Raw genomic sequence first — 24434 nt, 5'->3', positions numbered from 1 at the left:
AACTTCTTCAGCTGCAGGTTAATTACGACAAAATAAGTTGTAAACGTCTTTACGACATGTGGTCTAAAGTGATTCCCAAGACTGATATAATTATTTAAGTTGGGCATGAGCAACATTTATACTGTAATTAATAGATAAAAGTTTTAATATTGAAAACGGAACTTCTGTATAGTGTTTAAATAATGAAGTTCTACAACCATTTTAATGAAACATGTAGAGGCATTGAATTTATTTTCCACGTGATTTTGTGACGTGTGTTACTACCACTAATTATTCCAGTAAAATAATATTTTTGTGACGGCGATAAAATTCACTGTGTTGGTAGAACATCAGTTAAACATAATCCAGACGCTAGGTGCTCCATCTTAAATATTTTCTCTATTAGCTGTAATAAAATAATGTTACATCCTACCTTCATAGAAGAAGCACTTTAGCTAGCAAGTCGTAAAGAGGTTCACAGCATATATATTGTCGTGATGGACATGCAGTCAAAGTTTTGTTGGTCTAATTCAGTCTCATCGTGTGAACTGCGTTTTAAACAGATGTCACTGACGTGAGAAAACTTAACCCCACATTCCACTTGACAAGGTATCGAATACCGGGCCAGCCATCTTGGAAATGACTTAATATGAGTGCTGGTGAGGTTAATCAACAATATGCCACGGAATAAACCTTCAACGATACATACTCTTTGATTGGAAGTGTTGCGAGTTTCTATCTCTTAATGATTGATCCCGCATGCCATTTTGGCATATTCCATGTTCTTATCATTACCGTTAACTAAGCTTCTTTTCTGTTAATATATTCCTGTATAAATGTTTCTAACAAAAAAAAAATATTTCTCGATACGTAAAAGGTCACTCAAGGGATCATATTTATGAACACATGTGTGAATTTTTACCACTGGTGTGTAGTTTTTAGAAAATATCATTTGATAAATTATGGACTATAGATAAAACGCAAAAGCGTTTTTTTTATAAATTTACAGGGAAAACAATCTCCAATTAAAGAAGTGACATGAAGGCGAAATGACTAACACAAAAAAAATATGTAAATTTCCAAACGTTTCTTTTGGAAAACAGTTACTAAGAAATAGATTGTAATATTATAAAAATATATTGTAATTTTCTATAACACATGGCTATGGTTTTTTTGAATATATGAAAACATTTCTAGAGATAATACTGAGTATTTATTACAAATATTGGCGCATAATTTTATTTCCTAATTAAGGTTTTATTCAATAATGTTTGGTATTAATCATAGAAAATATAATCGAACACTCCACAATTTGACTTCGTTTTGAAGAATAATTCTTATTATGTGCGCAATTAATAATGGAAAGCTATTCACGCAACGGTTTACAAATAACTTTAACTATTGGATCTAATGGGACAACACAAAGCATAAGTGCCTAGGTAAGAGTCCGAACCCAGTATTACTGAAAACACAACTTTGTAGTGATACATCTGTTTTCATGTATACGTACAAATTTGCAAACTTCTGTACGTTGACATGAATATTTATGTTACTCTTTACGAAAATGAAATTACGTAGGTTTAAGAAACTCGTTCTTAAAGAACGGTTTTTTTTTATTCCGGTAGGTACTTATGGTAATAAAAAAATTAAAAAAAAGAAGCCGAACGCGTAATGGTGAGAACATTTTGGGGAGGGTTTTCTGAAATGAATAATAAAAAAAGCACGGGGATTGAGCTGGTATACCGCGAGACCTGAAGTTGTGCCGAAGAAGTGTTTTGTTGTGTTGTCATGGCGGATAGGAAAGGACGCCAATTTCGAGGTTTTTGCGCTCGTTCAATGGCGTATTTTCTGCTGCTTCCAAAACCCTCCCCACCTTCCCCAAACATACCACCAGCCCCTTCCACCACTTTTTCACTTCCCAGTGCCTTTATACGTCTCTGTGTACGAGCTTCGACAATACAGGCGGACTCACTTTGTTCGCGAACGCCCAAGAAATGCCTCACGGCAGAAATCCAGACAAACATAACCGACACGCCAAAAAAAATGTAGGGGAGCCAGTTGTTGAAATACCCGCACTCAAACAAACACGCTGTGGAAACTGGAACTATTTAATTTTCCCCGCCCAATTTTTTTTTAATGTGTAACATTAATGTGCCTCAACAAAATATTTGTTTATATAGGGCAAATTAAATATATTTTGTTAATTCAAACAAATGTTTTGTAGTAGGAAAGTATCTGTTGACCCAACAAAATGATTATGTCAACTCAAATGTATATCTGGTTAGGTGTAACAAATTATTTTTGTTACTTACCGAGTTTGGTTAAACTAACAAAATATTTTTTTCCATCAAGTAAATATTTGTTTCGCCATATATAAACAAAGATTTGTTTGATTCAAACAAACCTTTTTCTCTGTGTGTGCGGCATTCGGTAGGAGAAATTTCGAGAATGGAACGGAAGTCGCTTGGAACGGAAATGTGTAACCACGGTGCTGCCATCTGTGGCGGATGACACGAATCGAAGTTCACAAAGAAAAAAAAAACAAAGTTTATATTACTAAGTGTTTAGTGAATTCTAACAAGCTGGGCAGTACTTTAATTAAAATTGTCGAAAATCAGGTCCAAAGCCGGAGGTTTTCAATTTTTTTTCTCACTTTTGTCGGAGCCGTTTCATTATGCAGTTTAAAATTTCGGTCTGCAAATGGAATTATTCGAAAGTCGACGTAGCTGCTCTGGCAGCGAATTTTAGCGGAGAGTGCGGAAAAAAAAAGTGTTATTCGCGTCCAGAAATTTAGTTTAAAATACAATTTGCGTATATATTTATCACGCACGGAATTTTTTTTACAAAAAAATAATTCAACGTTAAATTACGTGAGATTCGTATTATAATTGTATTTGCAACATGAGAACACATGGTTAGATGTTGCACATCTCTGGCGTGTACTAAAAGACTCGCAAAAATTGTTATCTCTCTCTATCTATCCATATTTCCGTTAAGACTTGGAGATTGGAAGTTACTGCAGTTTCATCTCATAAAATTTTGTAAGCTGGTACTTAATTGGACGTTTCCTTATAAAGAAAAATAATTTTTTAAGTTCATTTGTGACATTTTTTTTTCAAACCTGTAAACGAAATATTTTTTCGTAGTGATACCAGTAAAACTTCTTTTCATTTTATAACACATTTCTGTGCGACTTCCACTAAATATGCTGTAACCTCTTACGATTACTATTCATTGTGCTGACCTACTTAACTCTCGTTGCTAAGAAAATGTTTATTTTAAATTTTTTGTTGGTGATTTAGGAATTTAATTTATAATATAATAATCTATCATCCTACGATTCGTTTCTAACTAGATTTTATTGGTGTTATAATTTTTAAATATAATATTCGGGATGTTTAATATAATTTTAGTGTGAAAGAAAAAAAAATAACTTTACGTTGTCGTTACAATATTTATAAAAAGCATGAATTTGTATTATGTAGAATGGGTAAAGTGTCTAAGGGAAACTCACGCAGGAACGCAGGAAAGGATTAAGTGTAGAGGGGTCCCTTCCTAAATACAGTCTCGTGGTTTCGCTGGGAGTTAGGAGTTGTTGGGTGTGCGTAAGTGGACGAATTTCGGGGACTTAAATGTGCGAAAGTTCCACCCAGGGGTAATTAAGTAGTCTTTAAACTACAAAGGGACTAGGCAGCTGACAACTCGCAGGCGATGTTCTCGACCTGAATAACTACACTGTAAAAATACATTCGTAAAATTTCACGGAAAAAGTTTTATCTTTTTCTTTCACTTTCATCGCGTCGTTTTTAATTACAAGTAGAATATTAGCTTTTTTTTTTTTTTACAAATATGTCAATAAAAATTAAAACTTATATTCCATTAACAAACGAGTTTAATTTAAAATGTTGTAGTTTGAAGTAGCTATTTACACATACTACAATTTGTTAAATTAATCAAAGAAATATATATTTTTTTATCATAAACCTGTCAGTGCATATAGACCTTTACATCATTGTAAAATAACGTAGGTTTTTGTCAGAGTAAACGTTCAACGAAAAGTTACTGCAAAAATTCATATGCACATTGACAAAACCCCATTTAACAAACACCAGATTATTACTTAACTGTCGCTAGTTCAACATGCCATTGTGAAAGTGACCTGCCTGTAACTTCATGGTTTTTTTTGTCTGCACGATGTGATAAAACCAGCTAAAGACACTAGAATACAACTATTTGACCTTTAATTTGACAAATAAAAAAAACAGCGTTTGTAAATAACTTTGATACCATGCTTGCTGTATTATTATTTCTTTTGGCTCATAAATTATATACGTTAATTTTAAAGATGTTATTATTTTTGACTATTTAATATTTATAACTTCCAAAGATTTCGATAGTAATATTTTCATCAATTTACCCCCCCCCCCCCCCGTTTTTTATTATGGTAATTAATGTACAAAAAATATTGTTTTAACGAATTTAAACTACGGGTGACCAAGGGCAAAAAAAAAACGTGAATTGGTTCTGGCACTTTAAAGATTCGTTAGCAGTCCCCCCTGGTAGAATTCTATTTTTGTTAAGTTGGTAACTTTTATTGTAGTTTTTTTCTTTCTAACCCTTCGAAATTAAAAGATCAATCGTGTTTGGATTTTTTTATTATTTAAAATTTAAAAAAATTTGAAATAAAGTTTTTTTATTGTTTCCTTTAATTATCTTCCGTTGTCAAAATAGTTTACGAGGTACGCTTGCAGACACATGAAACTGTGTTTTCGACGCACGAGTACATGGAGCGGGGGGTGGGGGGGGGGGGGAGGCAGCGATGACGTCACGAGAAACAGCTGAAGAGCGGAGCCCGTGGTCAACCGCGGGAAGCCTACGATTCACGCCGAGTATTCGACATGCCCGAACATTACCGAATACCTGCCTTCGGGTGACTTCGGAATTATTTTGTTTAGCTATGTAGCTAACCTATCCTAACCAATCATCATAATTTTAAAGAATATTAAATGGATCTAACCTATCATAACCCACTGTCCACACAACCTAACCCAACTGACCATTTTAATTCTCTATATATCACAGATTTGTAATACATAAACCTTACCTAATCATTTGTTAAAATGGTTAACTATTAGATCACAATGTCAGAAAAACCTTGTCAAAAAGTTATTATTATTATTATTATTATTATTATTATTATTATTATTATTATTTTCCCATTTATGAAAATCACTCACCTTAATAATTACAAATTTATTATTTCAGAAGGACAAACATAAATTTATTGTGTTATATTTCTTTTTTTCATTCATACATAACTTTCCAGTACATGTAACACTCGCATTGACTAGATTTTCTCATTGATGGCATTGGGGAAGTTAGCATTCACATTTCCGGCATTTAAAACAGACGTTTTTTTTTCACCTAAAAAAATAGCAATTCCGAAGTCAGCCGAAGGCAGGTATTCGGTAATGTTCGGGCATGTCGAATACTCGGCGTGAATCGTAGGCTTCCCCGGTCAACCGCCGCGCCGCGCGACCCACGAGCAGTCGCCGTGCGCCGTCGGACGGGACACGAACCACGGACTACCAGTTCGATGCGCCCTCGGCACCAAGCGCCAGCCTGACTGACGGAGCACCCCGAAACTCCGCGAGAACTTCATCTCCGCGTGTCAAAGTAAGGCCTCTCTGCTCTTGATCAACAATCATTTTTTTTTAGCCAACCCCCCCCCCCCCCCCCCGGCTAGGCGAAGAATAAATGCGCGGGAATAGTCTGGATCCCGATACCGGGAAAGCCTTCTTTTCACAGACGAGAGAGCCAAACGCCCGATCGTGCATCTTCGGTTGTTTTTTTTTTTTTGGTTCATTGTAACTCATGATGACTAATGGTCAATTAGGTTATGTTAGCTACATTATAAATCTTTTAAAACATTGTGGACGGTTGATTTGGTTAGGATAGCTACATTAAAGATATGAGATAGAACGAAAAAAAAAAAAAAGCGAGCATTAACTTCGGGTATTTTCGGGAGTGACTCTCTCGTCTGTGAAATGAAGGCTTCCTCCCCCCCCCCTCCCCACGGATACCACGACAACGTCGACGACGTAACCAACGTTGACGTCATTATCACCCTTACGTTCTTACGGTGTCAAGCGTGGGGATATAGGAGTTTAGGGATATATATTTTTTTTTAGTTCTTATAATACGTTTATTTATTAATCTAACTTTCGGATACCGTATTCTACATACTACATCCACACGATACTGAAGAAATTTTTCCCACCCGATATTGTTTTATATAATCCCTCCCGGTTTAGAATAGTTTAATTATTATATGTAGCCGAAATGTGGGTAGTGCGCTAATATGCAAATAGTTAACTTTGATTTTTACGGCGACAATGATGGTCCTGATTTTATACAATTTTTTAACGTATTTTCTTTTTTCTCAGTGAAAGAAACTTTTCTGAGCTTTAAAAACGTTGCGTGTGGCCACAGAACTACGAGGTGAAGAAGTAACTTCACGTTTGTAACCAGCCGAGTCACACGGAGTGCATAATGCAAATGATACATGAATTTTTGCGTACGTCAATTCACATCTTCACCTAATTCGAGTTGGTTTGATGTAAATTTTTCGGACCAAAGTAAAGAAAGCTCGGTGCTTGGCTAGCGTTTTGGAACTTTCAGGAAACCCATGGAAATTTATGGAAAAATCTGGATGGATTTTGTGATCATCATGCGCCGTTAATAAACTGTTAAGAACCTAATTTTTTTATTTGAATACATTCCTTGTATTTTTAATGGAGTTCAGTTACAAGAAATATTTTGATATTTTGTAAGTAGTTATAATGTAGTAGTTATATTGCATTCTTTTAATGTTTAATAATAATATCATCTTAATACGCAGGCATATGTAACATTTTGCTATCAATCATTTTTGGACAGAAATTTATTCAAATTTTCATATCCTTTAAATGTATGCATTCACATCCCAACTGACGGCCATAGTTTGCAGTTGATATTTATCAAAGAGAATAAATGTGCCCACATTTTTGAAAAAAAGAAGTATTTTAAACCATTTTTATTTAGGTACCAGTCCCCTTCTTCTCCTAATTTTTCTTTTGCTCTGCAACTTTCATATTTGATTTTGTTCGACACACCACTATCATGGAGGGAAAATTTTGAATGATCATTTTGCAGATTTTGAAAATTTCTGATCAGGATTATTTTGTGTATTTTCGCCCTACCGGTAGCGGGTGTTGATTGTTGGCCTTGACCTTGGGTTATGAGAAAAGGGCGGTGTCAAGTTAAGGGTTGGGAACGGTGAATTGTTTTTTTTTTTTTTTAAAATAATTAGCAAGTAGTAACTTTTCTCATACTTTGAACGTAAAGTGTGGAAAATTGCATCAAGCAGAACCAAAATTTAAGGTTCTTTTCAGTGTGTTACAATTGTTCTGCACTTGCGAGCGTGTTTCGTATTGCGGTAGCATGTTCGGCTAGTATTCAGAATGTCGTCGGTCCGATTCAGGCCGTATGGCATTGGGATTGGGCGGGGGAGGGGGGGGGTGGAGAGGGGGAGGTTGGTTTAATTTCAAAATAGTCATCCGTGAATGTTGGTGCAGTTTATATCCAGATATGTTCCCTTTTCTCCCTTCTCTTTACGGTACTGGTAACGAGTTGTCATCAAGCTGTTTGCCGAAACTTGAAGCTTCGATAATAAAAAAATTCCCGTTATTTAACCTTATTAAAAGCAATTCTTGGGAAATGTGTCTATTTTTATTTTTATTTTAAGATGATTCTAAAAGGGTTTTGCTGTACTAAATAGCAGTAGAGTGACATTGTTACAAAAAACAGGAGAATTAACACACCGATGGAAATAACAGTATCTTTACGTTCTTTCCAACGAAGAATGCATTAAAAAAAACGAAGGGTTCGTCGAAAGTAGTGTAAGTATTATTACGAGCGTGAGAGGCCAGACCGCGATGCCAGTTCCGGAGCTGGCTGGCGACCCCGCACGGCCACTGGCGTCACGCGCCGTGTCACGTGCCCTCCACTGACGTAGGGCATGCCACACGCACCTTGTTGGATTATAAGGGTCGTGGCTACCGCCTAACCCCGCCGCTCCCCGCGCACAGTCCTTCCTCAGCGCTGTTATCTACCGCTGAGCGGCCTTGGTGATTCCGCGGGCCGCGGCGCAGAGTGGCGTGAATGAGCGCCACCTTTCTGGACTTTTCGGGCGTTGGGTCGGCCCGGAATGTCGCGACACGTCACTGCCTCTCTCGTTGGTTCGAGAAGGGCGACACAGGTATATAAGCAGCAAAGCTGGCCTCCGCGAGAGTACCGAACGAGAGTTACGAGAGTTCGGTGAATTCCGCGATTAAAGGGAATTGCGACATCGGCAAAGAGGGCAAGAGACCCACTCGAAAGTGGCGCGATGTGGAGCGACGGGATTGAGAGAGTGCGACTGAGTGGAGAGGCACGAGACTGTGTGTGAGGACAGGCGCGTGGTAAGGGGCGAACCAAGGTTTAGCCTAACCACAGTGAGGAGTGCAAACTGTGGAACTTGACAGACATTGAGTGACTTGCGATTAAACATTTTTAAATTGCCAGTGATTGGTCATCGGACATTATTTAATAACAATTATTTATTAGTATTGTAAATACTAGTAATTAATAAAACTGTAATAAAACCTAATTTGGATATCCCTACGTAGGTCTTAACATTTTGGTGTCAGAAGTGGGATAGCTCTAGTGAAATAATTTACGAATAGTTAATTGCAAATTAATAGAACTAATTTTTTTTTCTTCAAAATTTAACCGTAGTTATTTTTGAGTGTAGTAAAGTTAGTGTCAGTTTTAAGTAGAAATTTAGTTTAGCTTGTAGGTTAAATTATAGCATAGTATAGCACAGTAGTGATAGTGACCGATTAATAGTGCATTTTAACAAGGAATATGGCTGCCGACGTACTCAGAAACATAATGGCTTTCTTGGCTGATATGAACAATAAAATGTAGCGTAACCAAGAAGAAATAATGAAGGAAAAAATTGATCATAGCCAAGACGAGATGAAGACAAAAATTGATCATAGCCAAGAAGAGATGAACAATGAAACGAAGAACTGCCAAAAGGAGATAGAGATAGAGGACATAAATTAAGAACCAAGAAGAAATGACGAAGAATATCTTTGAAAACAGCATCCAGTTGGAAGGCAAAGTGCAGTGTTTGGAGAAACATCTAATAGAACATGAAGAACTCGAGCAGGCCACCGAACAGCGAGTAGCAGCTGTAACTGAAGAGTGCCGTCGGATAATCAAGGAACTACATCTGCTACGAAATGGAGTAGTTATTCTGGAGACGTGAAGGTGGAAGGCGCAACTGGTCACCCAAAATTAAAGTCAACCACCTTTGATGGCCAATTGTCGTGTGCTGTCTACAGGCACAGTTAGAGGCAGCTGTGAATGGTTGGGACGAGGAATAAAAGGCTACGGCACTCGTCTTGGACCTGCGAGTATCTCCACTAGAACTGCTGCAAACCATACCTGTTCCAGACAAGACAGACTATGGAGTACTAGTAGATGCCCTTGAGCTGAGGTATGGCGACAGACACTTGGGCAAGGTGTATAGAAAAGCCCTGAAGACACGATGATAGAGTTCTTCGGAAACCCTCTAAGAGTTCGAAGCCGACATCGAGCGACTCTTGCACCTCGCCTACCCAGAAGCACCAACAGAGTTCCGCCAGCAGCTAGCCACCAGTGCTTTTATAGACGGGCTTAGAGATGTGGTGATTCAGCAAACTCTTCGTTTCACCTACCACAAAAATAACAGCGATGCTCTTGTTCACGCCCTGGAAATTGAAGGTGCTTTGCATTGTCTCAAAAAACATAAGTATTAGAGCGAGACAGGCTGTGATAGAACCTTACCTCCAAGCGAATGGCCGCTGGAATACTATCGAAGAGATTATTATACTCGGGACACTAAGTACGCTGTTAAATGGATCGCTGTTTTGGAGAAAAAGGGGACGTGACAGCGGTGCTTCGTCTGCAAAGAACTAGGACACATCCGGCGCACTATATTTTTTTTCGGTCGCGCGCCATTGCCGGTTACACTGTGCGTCATAAGAAACCCCAATAACTGACAAAAATGATGAATATGAAAAAACACAGAAAACAAGCCAAATACAGTCATTGTTTTGTCACATCGCTTGGTTGACCTGTGCATATCTGGGCTGCCGTTGTGTTATTGATATTATCTGTTTAGTATCATCGTTGCTTTCGTTTGTTTGTCGCTGTGTTTTTCAAGGTAGTTTTTGCCTGTATTTACTCTCTCATCGTTGTCAGCTCACAGTGTCTGTCTGTGCAGTAATATTTTTTTTTGACTAGTTCCTCCCTCGAAATTTTCTTTGCTGTCAATGTTTTTAATGTTTTGACGTCGACTGGGTTTGGCTTGTACCTGTGTGTTTGCATATTCATATTTTTGTCAGTTATTGAGGTTCCTTATGACATACAGTGGCATATGTCCAAAAATATTTCTCTTATATCTAGGCAAAGGAAACCACGTCATCTGTGTCTAGAAAATAAGTTCACAACTACATGGACAGAATGATCGAGGCTGCATCTGTTGTGAAAATTTCAATTGAAAGTAGACGCAGGATTTATACGACTACATGACTGCCGGTGCAAATGTTTGTTATAACATTCCTACAGGTTGAGATATAAGTTGTTGCATTGATTTTTTTTTCAGTCTATTTTACGGACTTCCCAAAAAATAATGCACCTCAAACAAACTAATGATTTTTTTTTGTAGTACCAGATAACTGGCTATTCGTAGAAAATACGTCAGATAGTGACTTCAAGTGCAATTTTTCCATTGTAAACAGAGTAAACAGGCATGTAGAAGGAAGAAAAATGTTTACGATAGACTTTAAACGTATCTTAAAGATGTAAGAAGCCCAACTTCTGACACGAATTGTAAGGTGCTGAGATGTTCTTTCGTTCAGTGTAACGTAAAAAAAATTCTGGCACCGCAATTTTTGGACTGGACTAAAAGAGAATGATGGAAGAGGGATGCTAGAAAGGAATGTAAGGGGGAAAGGGGTGAAGAGGGCGCTTTATTGGTGATCTCGGGAGTTAGTCATAGTCCGGAATTCCAAGAGACAACAATAACGGGGTTTAGGTGTTCAGTATGCTACACCTGTGTCCTAACAGTATTCCTAGGCCAAGATACGACACGGACAGTACTACCTTATTTTTAGGGAACGTATTTCGGGGGCCTGCCGGTGACCTATCTGTTGCCCAAATTCCGCGCATGCGCAGAGCTTAATTATCCATTGATTTCGTTCAGATGGCGGACCCACTTTTGGCACCATCAACTCGTATAAAATCACTTTTGTGATCATCGGGGGACGTAACAAGCGTATTGGTGTGCCAAATGAAACTTTATGATAGCGACATTATCCTTGAATACATTTTGAACATTTTAATGGCCATAGCAAAAGCAATCTCAACTTAAAAAAATAATTGATGAAATTAAAACAACATTTCATTCGTGTGACGGTGCTGCCATCTTTAGAATTTTTGTCGTAATAATTGTATGGATGTTTTTCAACCGTCCGCTAGAACGCGTTGGAACCAGTTTATAGCCTCGCGCAGGGCACCGTTTATTAAAACGCCTGCCGATATGATCCCTTACAGGAGTATGGTTTGGAAACATTTTGGACTACGGCCCGTGAGTTAGGTTACGGCTGTATCCCAACAAGGCGATGCTTATTCGCTACCTCACCCAAACATCTTGGAATACCACCCATAGTGTCCTTATATTAATAGACCGACATATATTTCCAAAGACTTCACTATTTACAAGAGGTTTTTGTTGAGATGACGTCTAATAAATCGATGAATGCTGGCTGCACGCACGAAAAATCGTCCCACTACGGATGTCCCACTACGGATGTGTCCTGTTAACGCATGCGTGGCATCTCTCTGGTATGTTGCGGACGCTACAGAGAACTCGGCCGGCACGTGGCGGCGTACAGCTCAGGTTTCACCCCGCCATGCTGCAGGGATAGGCGGGTCGCGCCGGTTGGATCACACCACGGCTCGGGGCAGACGACGAACATAGCGGGGTTCGAGGTTATTGTTGTGCACCGCGCCACGGGAGTATATTCGCAAGGAAATGGTGTTCTTAAAAGTATGTATTATTTTAATTACTAGTGTAAATCAGTATATTTTAACAGTGTTGTATGAATATTTTTTTAGCTGTGTAACTAAATATTTATTGCTGGTATGATACTTTTCACGCTTTAGTTTGACATTGGTAATTATTTGTCACGAGTTATTATTTGATCAACTAAATCACACACCGTATTATAGTTATGAGCCCACGAGCGTGTAAATATTTCGAGTCCAACAGAGAATATGCTAGTTAAAAGAAATTCCAACAAATATCGTGCGTGGAATATATTAATTTATAACATCTGAAACAACTGTTTCCAATATGGCCTCGTGGCCGTGCGGTTAGCGAAGTCGGCCTCCGTGGCGCAGTCGATAACGCACCGGGCTACGGTGAGGGGGCTGTGGGTTCGAATCCCGGGTAATACATGAATGTAATTTGTGTTGTCTTAATACACCAACAATCACAACTACAATTTCACAATGACTCGGGGTGACATAACAATATACAACGTTAAGGAGGGGGGGGGGGGGATGGAGATGATTGGCACACTGGTGACTGTCAAGACTTGCCTGTGTGCCTCCCATCTTTTTTTTAAAATAAAAAAAAAGAAAGAAAAAAGTTGCATGGCTGACTTTCTCTCCAAAGGTTGTCGGTTCAAATCCCGGCGGCTGCGAATTTTTTTTGTACTTGTAAAAATAAATACGGCGCACGCAACATTTCAAAAGTAATAAATATATTTGAATTAATGAATGCAAATAAAATTGAATTTATTAATTAAATTGTACATTTAATTTCACTCCTTCTTTGTATCCATACAAAATAGTGATAGTTAAATAAAAATTATTCAATTTTATTCATAAAAGTATGCAGAGGTAGATTATATCATACAAAAGAGAAAAAAAATTAAAAAAAAATTTCTTCCTGAAAGAATATAATAATTTTAATGCCTAAATGGTTTGGTTGCAAAAACCTATTACGGCTCAGGTTCAGGCCGAATATAATATTTCCTTTTCTTCTGGATCAATCTTTTCATCAATGTTTTGTTATGACGTTGTCACGTTAAACTATCGTCCGTAAACCGACTTTACAGACAACCAATTTTTTTGTGCTTATTTTTCTGAATTAGTTACTTACTTTGAATCTCGTATTTTGTTTTTAAATTGCTAGTCTTGAGTTGTTATCTGCGTTCCGTACAAACTAACAAATTTTACGTTATGTGTTGGGTTTCTGCGACAAACAAGTGCTCCGCATAAAACAGCGTATTGGTTTATGCCCGTCATCGCTTCCCGATCGAGTTGCGTTGCTCAAACTTCCCGGCCCAACCTGGGAGATTTCTCCCTGCGGGTCTTGGAATTATGCAACAACAAAAAAAGTATTTCAGTTTTCGCCACAGATGTGTAACATCTAACCTCGGTAGCAAGCAAAGTCATGTGACAAATACAATTTTAAACTCGGGCACAAATTTGACGTAGAATTCTCTAAACGTTCACCTACATTTCTGAACGTGAATCACACGTAGTTTCCGCACCCGTTACCGGAGCAACTACGTCAACTATAGAATTGAATAATTAGTAGACCAAATTTTTAAACTACTTAATAACTATAAAATTAAACGTCTCCAATGAAAGCGGAAAATACTTTATTGAAATACTACTCTCTGGCTCCGGATTATGATTTTCGACAAGGAAGAATTTTATTAAAATACATCTTGTTGAAATTCACTAAACAGAAATACGTAAGTATGTTTGTGAACATTGGTTCGCGCCCTAGGGCACAGATGGCAGCACCAGCAGGCGGGAGCATGTCAGCCGCCACGAGGCCGCTGACCGCCGCTCTGTCCTGTAGCTCCGGGGCAGAGTGTCCGACCCGCGGTCTGCAGGTTCTGGGTTCGCGCCCCGCCTGCGGCCAAGCGGGGTTTTCACACGACCGTTGCGCGGCGTTCGTGGTTGGAAACCCCGCCAGGGTCGGACCGGGAGGAGCGGTAATGGGCGGAATCAAAAAATCCCCTGAAGATGGCTTCCGCAAGGGAGTGCATTTCTTTATGTGCTCCCTTGCGGAAGCCATTGGCAAGGGGGTTTCTCCCCGGGGCGGACGGAGTTTTGCAAAATATTCTAATTTTTGAATTAAATCCTTGTGTGAACAAAATTAATGCAATGTTAAAAAAAATAAGCGGTGTTCAAAAATGTCCAAAATAATGGGGGGGAAATGGGTGCGTGTACTTATGTACGCCCGTGAGAAGTTATACTGGTATCATTAAAAATAGTTTTTAATTAATTACAATAAAATAATAAAATATAAAAGGGCTGGGAAAAGATAGTAAACACAGATGATAAAGTTCAGTTTAAATTTTAAAATTTAGAGAATAATAAATATATATGTCATAATTTGTACTAAATATTATAATATTCTTAATTTTAAATATTTATTATTATTTATTTAATTTTTTAAAAGCAATTAAATAAATTTAATTTAGGTTTATTATTTTGTTTTAATATTTATTATTTTTTTATTTTAATATTCACTTTTCATTTTTATCAAAAACAATTAAATTTGTTCGTTTATTTTTATAAATATTTATTATTTATTCAATTTAATATTTATATCACAAATTTTTTATTAAATTAATTCCCTAATTTTGTAAATAATAAATAACCAATAATATATATTATAACATTAATAATTTAATAATATTTAGTATTATAAGTATTAAATAATAATATTTTAATTTATATCAATAAATATTGTATACGGATAGTTAACCTCAATTATATTGAAGGACTTGAAAAAGTATATAGCACAATTTTTTTTACTAATATGTACGAATAGTAAATAATATTATTCAAAATATTCAATTTAAATCACTACTGAATATAATTTACTAGTACATATATAATTCGCACTAGTATGAAACTAAAACACGTGTTGTGAATGTAGAAACTAGAAAAATGTGGATAAATATTATAAATATGAAAACAGTGATCAGAGGCGACGAGCGTGCCAACATGCGCTACTAATAGAGGTTATATTTCTATTTTGTTGGTAGCTTTTTATAAGGTAAGAAAACTTATGCAAATATATGCTAAAGCATTTTAAATAAGTTTAAAGTATGAGTGATTAGGAGACCGTATGGTAAGGATACAAATTGTGCGTAAATAATACCGTATGAAAAAATGCGAAAGTGTGCAAAAATATGTGAAAGTAAGCTAATGTAGGCATATGCAGAAGTACAGTAGAGCCCCGCTAATCCGAAAAGGGCTAGGACAAAAAAAATTTTTATAACATTTAAGAACTAGGAAAAGTAAAGAAAAACAAATTTTTTCAAGTAATGTTGTACGTTTAATAATATGTATATAACAAACATATAATTTATCTATTTAACTAACTGAAAAGAGATAAAATAGTATTACGTACATATGTAGTACTTAAATACATATGTACGTATTAAAATTTTTTGAATTTACTTACATACTATATGTAGAATTCATGTACTGTACAGGATTTACACAAAACATAACGTAAAAAAGCAAACCATTATCTAAGAGGCAAAGTCAGTAATCTTCCTTTGACGCAATGCACTAAATCGGCTTGAAGATGCAATGTTTCGTCAACGCCGCATCAACAAAACATCTGTTGGGGTTGCATCGGCATGTTGTTCGACGTAGCGCAATGCCAGATCAAGGGCGCTGGCTGCGGCAGTGTGAGAAACAACATCAGTCGGCGTGTTCCCTTCCTCCTCACTGCCGTCTGCATCGAGATCAGCTGACGTTCCCTGCACAGCTGCTACGATATCTTCATCTGTGGCCACAATCGTCAATGGCCGTCCACTATTCAACGTACTCTTCTGCATTTTCGCAACCTGGTACATGTTTGACATATCAGACACTAAATACGCCTCAAAAAGACAATAAATGGCATTATATGACAAAATCCCGCCTAATCCGAATTTTCGCTAACCCGAACAGGGTTCGGTCCCAATCAGTTCGGATTAGCGGGATTCTACTGTATGCGAATAAATTGAAATGTGAGAATAAGTATTCGAGCGCATGAGGAAATGTACAAAAGCGGAAAAAAAAGAAGGAAAAAACTGCGTGTGGGATACTATCGGAAAGTAGGAAAAAGGAATGATATTGTTTGAATAAATATGGAAACTTATGCATGTAAATTGTGTAACATTTCAAAGGTGTGCAACGTGTGAAAATGCGTGTGTGTGGTAGTGTGTATAACTCATGATAAAAGAAAACATAAAAGTATAAACTGTTAAATCACAAGTGTTGGGGTGATATACTGCCAAGAACTATAATTTTTTAACACGCTTTTATTATTTTATTAGCTTCACTTGTAACTAACTATGTAATCAAATATTTTAAGTCGATTTTAACATCCTTCAAATTGTTATATCGATTTCAAACTTTGCAAGCATCCCGATGACAATCCAATAATATCATGACTTTAACTCGTAGGGCCATGAAAGAATGACACAATCTCACTGTTTTTATGTCTATGATTTTCCGTTAGAAAACCGAGTTTTTTTCCCCACTTCTCTAGGTGCGGAATTCGATCATTGTGTTAATCCTGGAAACTAGCGTTCAGTATTAATGACGTGTTTGAACAACAAATATTTAACTATCCACATTTATATATTGGCAGGATTATAAAAAAATTAGACTACACTATAAATAAATAAAGAAAGAAAGAAAGAAAGGACATCAAAAGTCGGATGAATAACATTTTTGACTTTTTTAGTTTTAATTAGGGGAAATATATATATAAATATATATATATATATATATATATATTTCCTCCACGTGATAAAAGCAGGTGGGGTTTGAACCGTGATGATTCTGATCAAGAGTTCCTGTAACTTGTGTTTTGTTCACTGCGCCACCGAAGCTTAGTGTCAAATAAAGTTAGTGTATATTTAAGTTTTAAAATCACTTTATTTTTTTCTAAATTTAATGTGATTGTACGTAGCTTAGAAAAATGTCCTATTTGTCAATGAAAACAAAGTTGGACGTTTGTTGTGGATTATTAATAGGTCTTTAGCCATTTATGTCAACTTCGCTTCTATTTTTTAATGTCTTAAACTTGATAGAATAGGAAAATATATACAGTTTTAGTGTTGTACATACATGAAACATTGTTGTCTTTGAGTGTATTTTATATTCGGCATAATGTAGGGGTTGTTTCGTGAAAATGAAACAGAAGTCAGTGAATTTAAATATGATAGAATGATGCTAGACTTGATAAATACATATACGTAAATTGTGTTTTTAACTGAATGTCTATTAGCAAATTACACACGCCGCTATATATCGACTATCGAGTCTTTCCATCTGCAAAGCGAAATTTTAAACTATATAATGAAGAGGAAAAGACTTCACAAAATCCTTAAACATTATAATATTAATATGATTTTAAATAAATTTGATAGTACTTAAAGAAGTTTAAATGTATGTAAATTCTAATACCGACTTCCCCCTGTTTTTACTGTAATGGTTAGTCTCATAATAAAAATTTTCAATTTATAATTCAATACAATTCAATTTCAGTTTAAAATTTTGACAATAAATTATAGCGTATTTTATAATAATAACAACAATTTTTTATTTTATTATTTTTAACTCTTGATATTTCCACCCCTTTGCAGTAATGATTGTTTTAAAAAAAATTATTTCGATAAAAGTTTTAGAACAAAATTAGAAAGTTTAAATAAATAAGAACGAATTTAATATTGTACACGATTCGGGTATAAATTTTAAAAAAAATTCTACCTCTGTCTTTTTGTCCTCTTGCTGCAATAGTTCGTTTTATCAAAAATAGTTTCAAACAAAAATGCTGAATAAAAATTATATGATTTCCAAGCAATGCGAACGAGTTAGATACTGTTGTGATTTTTTTTCCTCCAGACCTTGCAATTATGTTTGGTCGTATCACAAATTTATTTTTGGAAACATATTTGGTATTTTCGCAACGAGTTACAATGCGTTCAAACGGATGCATTATTCTTCATATTTTTGTTCTATTAGCGATATTTTTATTATCATAAAACCTTTATTTCTACCCCTTTATTGTAATTTTGCCCATTAACGAAATCAACAGACATTTTCCATTACTATAACATATGAATAATTTTGGAAGTTGTTTATACAATTTACGACACTTATCGTAACTATGAAATATATATTAACTTTTGAGTAGACGTAAACTATAAATTTTTTTCCGTAAGTCATGCTTGCTTATTCTAAATCTACATAAAAGTACACACGTATAGTTACTATTGTAACAAACATAGGAATAAAAAACTACAAAGAATATTTAATTTTTCTTACACTCTACTGTATTCATTACAAGGTAATAACGTCATGGTTGTGAGGTTATTAAGTATCGTATATAGAATAATATGATTTTTTAATTATAAAACTGAATTTAGTCCATTTTTACTTATTTAGGTCGGGATTTCATAATTATATATAGCCTGTGTGTTAATTACGGAAATTATCGAGCTGTGTCAAATATCTTACCCGAATTCTCTCATTTAATACTGATCAACAATTCATATATTAGCAGTATGATAAATATTACACTACAAATAATGGACTTAGTATAGATTTAGTGTGGACAAAAAAATTAACATACCGGGTTTCATCAGGTAGGGTTTGAACCGTAATGTTTCTTATCACGAGTTCTTGGAACTTGCGTTTGTTCACTGCGCCACCGAAGCTCAATGGCATAGAGGCAGTAATGTTATAAGAATATAATCTGAAACCTCTTAATTTTTTTTATAAACCTGATGAGTATCAATGTCACGCTGTAGTACAAATGTGTTCATACGTTACTTTAAAAAATTCGAGAATTGGTGACACGTTGTGTCATTGGTTTCAATGAAAACAATGTTGGACGTTTGGTGTTTATTATTAATGGGTCGTTAGACAATGATGTAAACATCACTTCGATTATTTTATGTCCTAGCATTTAAAATCAACTATTTTTTGTTTTGTACATGTATGAAACTTTTTTTAAAGATAGTTTTATTTGGTTTGTATTTTGTATTCGGTAAAAGGTAGGAGTGATATCTTGGCAATTTGACGGAAGTAGATGAATGTAAATGTGATACAATGATGCCGGGCTCATATATAAATATACATAAATTGTGTTTTCCACTAAATATCTTTGCGCTTATCACACACGTAGTTCAGAACACGCCGCTATATTTCGTTGCCGGAGCATCTACTTCGACTATAGAATCATTCGATGCGCAAAGCGAAATTTTAAACTAAATAATGAAGCGGCTCAGGTGTTTGTGAAAAATACCCAACCCCAACTTAGGGATTTTCGACAAGGACTTTTATAAAACTACTGCCCATCTGATACAATTTCATTAAACAGTTAAAACTATTAAGTTTACGCACACGTTTGCAGTTATACGTCTATGGCATTACTAAAATATTAACTTTACATATTATAACACTAAGTAAATGGTTGTGTTAATTATTTTTTTTTGCTCAAACGATTGAAATCAAAATTAGTGGTGTGAGGTCAGTCTGCTGTTAGCTTCCGTGGAGGAAGGATCTGTCGCCATTTTAAATATAATGACCTCGTTGGGTTCGAACCAAAGACTATACATATGACGTAAATCCGTTTTATTAAAATTTGATTTTGAAATTTTTTATAAAATTCCTAATTAAATTTTGACAACAATTAGGAATTTTCTATTCTGCCAAATGTTTTTAATTAATTTTTTTTTTTAAATTTTATCCATATTTTTTAACATAAAAATACGCATTTTCAAGATGGCCGCCGTAACGATAATTATAACGGTTTTTCATAATGAAAGATGGCGGCCGTGTAATCTTTGCAAGGTCATGATTTCGACGGCTAGAGCGGCTTGTCGTCGAGAAATTTAAGCCACTTTGGGGAATTTTCAAGCCATATGCATTTTTGAGGACTAAAACGAGAAACTTTTCATTCAAAACGGGAACTTTTCCCTCGTAATAAAGAAATTTTTAACTTTCCGATTTTTTTAAAAAATATTATTTGGCGTTTTTTTTTACTAAAAAAAATGGCGGATTTTGGGCTAATATAGAATGCAAAGGAAATTTCATCCAAGATGTCCTCTGTGACGTCACAATTCAAGATGGCGAACATGCACACAATCCTCACTCCGACTCCGTATCCCCGGACAGCCATATTATACACTACTGCCAACATAGCGAACACAGCTTGGTGTGGCCAGTGACAGCTCAGATGCAGCTGGCTGTATTTTACTCCCGTAGTGAACATTTACGGGCCCTGAAAAAGACTCTGTCTTAAACGGAAAGTTGATAATTTCATTTGATGGCACTGCTTTGCTCTTAAGAGATATCTATGTAGATTTTACCAAGATAAATCTCTTGTGTTTGTTGTTTGGTAGCGTGGTTATAATTATGAAAGCTTGCACGAAGTTATAGGCCAATTATATTACACTTAGTAAATATGCATCTGCATGCATAAAAAAATATTCTTTTTTCATGTCTGTCTGCAGTTCGCGTAGGTCACTTGACCTTCGAAACAAGTGGAAGGCCACTGTCTAGGTGAGATTTCGAGAAGAACACCCGTGAAGCGAAATTTCGATACGGCTTGATGGAAGTTCGCTATTGCATTGTTGCTGCTTTCTTCGTATCCATGAAACGACTATTGCACCGTATCGTTTTATCTTAATATATATAAATCCAGTGTCCTGATGATTGTTTCCAGTGAACTCTTCACCAAGTCAACCGATTTCGATGAAAATTGGCATTTATGTGTAATTTTTTACAACTTGAGAGATAGGATAGTTTTATTTCGATTAATGGTCTTCATAATTTATAATTAATAATCCTTACTAATATTATAAATGCGAAAGTAACTCTGTCTGTCTGTCTGTTTGTTACCTTTTCCCGACTGAACGGCTGAACGTATCGTAATGAAATTTGGCAAAGAGATAGATTATATCCTGGGGATGGACATAGGCTATCTTTTGTCTAAAAAAATAAATTTAAAACGGGTTAAAAAAATATATCTTAATTTTATGTAATGTGTGTCATAGATATACAAACTGTTAGTGTCATTCCTCTATGTCTGCCGAGCAATAGCTTTCAAGCCATTGCGTTACGTTTTTCTATTGTAAGGAACTAAGTAGAGAGTAAGAAAAAAATAAATATCTTGACAGTTTGTAGTGTCGCCATATTTGTTTCAATTTTTAATACCGTTTTTGTATATTACAATTTAAATTGCAGAAAAAAATCGTGTTTCATAGACACATAAATAGTGAGTGTGTGTCATTTCTCTATGTCCACGAGGTCTCGCCGCATCAATTTTCTCCTTGGGGCGAACCCGTCCGCTTAATTAAATAAACAGCTTTTATCGTTGAATGATTTCATGATTTATATCATGAAAATCTGCTCTCATAAAAAAGTTAGTTTTATAGACTTTCAATAGGTGTCTCGCTCTCTCTGAAGATCAATCTATGAATCGTTACAAATTTATTTCCTTTATTTTTTTATTTTGATTTGATACAAAATTATTTCACTAAAAATAAATTTGTACCCATTCCTATTTTCCACGCAATATTTTTGCATGCAATTAAAAACTATTTTTTAATGATGCTAAAGAAGTATAACTTCTCATGCGCGTACTTAAGTATACGCACCCATTTTTTTATTTAATTTCTTCTATATATATTTTTTCTCCCTACCTAGGGCACTCATAATTCTTTTAAATTTCACGTGTATGTTTTCAATGTCATTCGAGTTGTACAATTTTTTTTTGTCAAATTGGTCATTATTTATACTTTGTTTCATTTTGGAAACATACGTATTTTAGGTATTATGACAAATAAAAAAAATTAGTTTCACTAACATTCTTAGGTTTTTATTGTGTGGATAGTTTCAAGTTTAATATTATGAAGGTACATAAATTCTTAACTTATAAATTTCTTCGAAATTTATTCATTCTATTTGTCAATATTGTAATTTTTTTACAGTACCTACTTATTTGCAAGGAGTTTGGTTTAGTGTTTATAATTTATCTGCTGAGCGTCAAGAGTCTTAGGGCTGCTGAGACCGAAGACCAGAAATATTTATCAATTATGTAATATATTGTTAAAAAATTTGAATTTTACTATTTCAGTAAAGTTGATTTTTTTTTGTTAATTAGAATAGTTACGTGTAATTGCCATCTTCCTTTATTTCATATTAAACATTATGTTTGGTTGAGTGTGAGATAATTTTATTTATGTATGTTTTGATTTCATTTAATTTCTTATATATATTCTTACCTACCTACTTCTATTAAATTTCAGGCGGATGTTATATATTTTCATTCCAGTTGTATAAATTTCAGGAAAGTTAATTTTTTTTATTAATTAGAATATTTACGTGTAATTGCCATCTTCCTTTATTTCATATTAAACATTATGTTTGGTTGAGTGTGAGATAATTTTATTTATGTATGTTTTAATTTAATTTAATTTCTTATATATATATATATTCTTACCTACCTACTTCTATTAAATTTCAGGCGGATGTTAACATTGTCATTCCAGTTGTATAAATTTTTTTGTCAAATTAGTTGTTATATATACTTTTTGTTTCATTTTGGACTATGTTTTTTTTTACTTAATTCAAAGTTTTGTGGTGTGTACAGGGAGTGATAGCTCTGTTAATTTCTATACTCCTTTGGAAAAGCGGAATATTGCCACCACAGTTTTACATATAAACAAATCCTACAAATGTTTTAAACATTAAGACAAATAAAAAATAGTTTCACAAACATCGTTAGTTTTTTTTTTGGTGTGTATAATTTGAAGTTTAATATTATGTATGTACGTAAATTCGTAAACATACAGTTATTTATTTATTTATTTATTTAGATAATTATTCATAGGTAGGTAATAAGCTTTCTATTTGTCAATATTGTTATTATGGTGATAGGAGTACAGTAAATGCCTACATTCTTATATTCCTTTATATCTCTTTCGATTTGGAGTGTTTCCGAGCCATTCGGGGTCCTCAACATCACCCCCCCCCCCCCCCCCATGTGGTTAAAGCCCCAAAATTTCGAAAGTTTAAAAATTTTTAAAAATCTATCTCTTTCGATTTTAAGTGTTTTCGAGGCAATCAGGGTCCTCGAACCCCCCGCCCCCTTCTGGAAACAAAGCCCCAAAATTTCGAAAATTTCAGGAATTTCAAATATATATTCTTTCGAGATGGAGTGTTCCAAACCATTCGAGGTCCTGAACATCCACTTTCCGCAAAAGTGAAAGCCCCAAAATTTCGAAATATAATAATATATATAATTGGATGTTGGCATGTATGACGTCGATAAACTCTTACACCGTTTGACCGATCGCCATGAAAGTTGGCACATCGAAGTGTTTTTATCATGGAAAAGATTTTTATACTAACCATTTTTTTGTAACTCGCCGCTAGATGGCGCTGTAGCGCATAAACTTCTAAACCTTTTACCGATCGCCATGGGTAAACAGAAAACCATAGGTCACAGATACACAAACAGTAATTATGTGTCATTTATTAATGTCCACCACACTGGACATATCGCTATCCATTTTGCTGTAACTCGCGGACAATATATCACCCGGTGTTCAGCCCGGGCAAAGCCGGGTACTGCAGCTAGTAAATAATAAATAACCGATCGCCATGGGTAAATAAAAAATCATAGATCATAAACATACAAACAGTAGCTAATTGTGTGACATTTCTCTATGTCCAACACACTGTCATATAGCGCTATCCAGTTTGCTTTAACTCGCAGACAATAAAGTTCCATGTGTTTAGCCCGGGCAACGCCGGGTACTGCAGTTATATATATATATATATATATATATATATATATATATATATATATATATATATATATATATATATATTTTTAAATTCGAGATGTGGCAGTGGCGTTTGCTGTGCGAGAATGTTCTGCATGTAGACTGCAAAGCACGAGTACATTAGCTTGTATGCATATGTGTGTGTGTGTGTGTGTGTGTATATATATATATATATATATATATATATATATATATATATATATATATATATACAAACTAGGGGATTTATTAATGTTAGGGAAACATGATTAGAAATTCATTTTAAATTTTAATAAAAATACTAAGATGTGATTTATTTACTATGCGTTTCAAATACATTTGTTGACAATTTTTTTTTCAACAGTGGAGCTAAGCTGACCAACTTAACCATAAACAATCATACAATTGTGCAGGTATTTATATTATTCATGACATGCTCACGACGGGGAA

At 35.1% G+C, this 24434-nt stretch overlaps 1 protein-coding gene across 2 annotated transcripts in view; it reads left to right on the top strand.

Annotated features, from left to right (window-relative positions):
* The window catches only part of LOC134539686 (prohormone-1-like), a 344120-nt gene that overhangs the window by 175024 nt on the left and 144662 nt on the right, over positions 1-24434 (top strand). Inside the window, exon 1 of one of the 2 annotated variants that reach the window (XM_063381886.1) lies at positions 5534-5655. The exons of the other annotated variant lie outside the window; for it this stretch is intronic. The gene's annotated coding sequence lies outside the window, so the exon portion shown is untranslated. Of the gene's footprint in view, positions 1-5533; positions 5656-24434 lie in introns of those variants that run through there. 2 annotated transcript variants of the gene reach the window in all.

Source organism: Bacillus rossius, chromosome 15 (genome assembly GCF_032445375.1).
Source record: "Bacillus rossius redtenbacheri isolate Brsri chromosome 15, Brsri_v3, whole genome shotgun sequence".
Lineage (NCBI taxonomy): Eukaryota > Metazoa > Arthropoda > Insecta > Phasmatodea > Bacillidae > Bacillus > Bacillus rossius.
The sequence above is the reverse complement of the archived record's forward strand: the minus strand, read 5'-3'. Positions and strand labels throughout refer to the sequence as shown.